The 978-nt window shown below is 28.7% G+C and overlaps 1 pseudogene; it reads right to left on the bottom strand.

Annotated features, from left to right (window-relative positions):
• Positions 1-203: 203 nt before the first annotated feature.
• LOC125094448 (uncharacterized) lies at positions 204-334 on the bottom strand (annotated as a pseudogene).
• Positions 335-978: the final 644 nt, after the last annotated feature.

Raw genomic sequence — 978 nt, 5'->3', positions numbered from 1 at the left:
CATAAAATGTTTAAACATATAAGTTTTAGGAAGTTATATTTTTTACAGTAATTTCCAATAAACTTATTTTGTGATGAGGAAATACAATCTGTATGATTTTAAGTGTTTGAACTTAGTAGATTTTTATTATCTCTAAAGGTTATAGAATAACCCATGGTTAATGTCTGTAAATTTTTCATGTTCTTGGGAATAATATATTCTGGAAACTCTATTTTTATTTCTGGATCCAACTTTTTCAAGTCGTTACGGCGGGGTATTGGGAAAAGTTTTCAATTAGCAATAATCGCGCTTTGGATAAACCTCATTGGCTACGATACTGCCACTGCGCAAAGCTAGGATCCAACTTTTTAACTACCAAGATGACCTTTTCAAATTCCAATAATGAGAAACCATTTTAGGTGAAAATTATTATCTTTTATTTTCGACTTGAAAATATTTTAATTAATTCTCATTCTTTACAAATGTTTAAGTACATATAAAATTATAAAGCAATCATTTATTTTCAGTACTTTGAATATGTAACTCTCTTTTGGCTTCCGTTTTTGTTGCGGTGTGCTGTTTCACTGAAATTTTTATTTCTTTATAGCTAGCCTCTTTTAGTCTTAATTTTTTAATTTGTTAAATTAATTTTTTTGTTGTTGAGCCTCTCTTATTCCTTATGATTGCTTTTAGCTGGCATTCTGTAGTTTGATAGGTTGTGTGAATAGTAGGAAAGTGAGTACTACTAAAGGTGTAAAAAAGTGAAAAGATGTAAAAAGTGTAAGGTGGAAAAAGAATGTTACTGTGGCTCATACCAATTCAGTGAAAAAACTCTGAGAAATTATGCACATAAACTAATAAATGTTTTATTCACAGAAACAAGGTAAAAAATTTTAAGATCTTACCAACATTTGCTTTTAAGATGGCAAATTTTTTTCTACTAGTTGTTTACTCTAATCAACAATAAAAAGTAGGTAAGAAAGAAAGAAGTTCTACAGC

Source organism: Lutra lutra, chromosome 2 (genome assembly GCF_902655055.1).
Source record: "Lutra lutra chromosome 2, mLutLut1.2, whole genome shotgun sequence".
Lineage (NCBI taxonomy): Eukaryota > Metazoa > Chordata > Mammalia > Carnivora > Mustelidae > Lutra > Lutra lutra.
The sequence above is the reverse complement of the archived record's forward strand: the minus strand, read 5'-3'. Positions and strand labels throughout refer to the sequence as shown.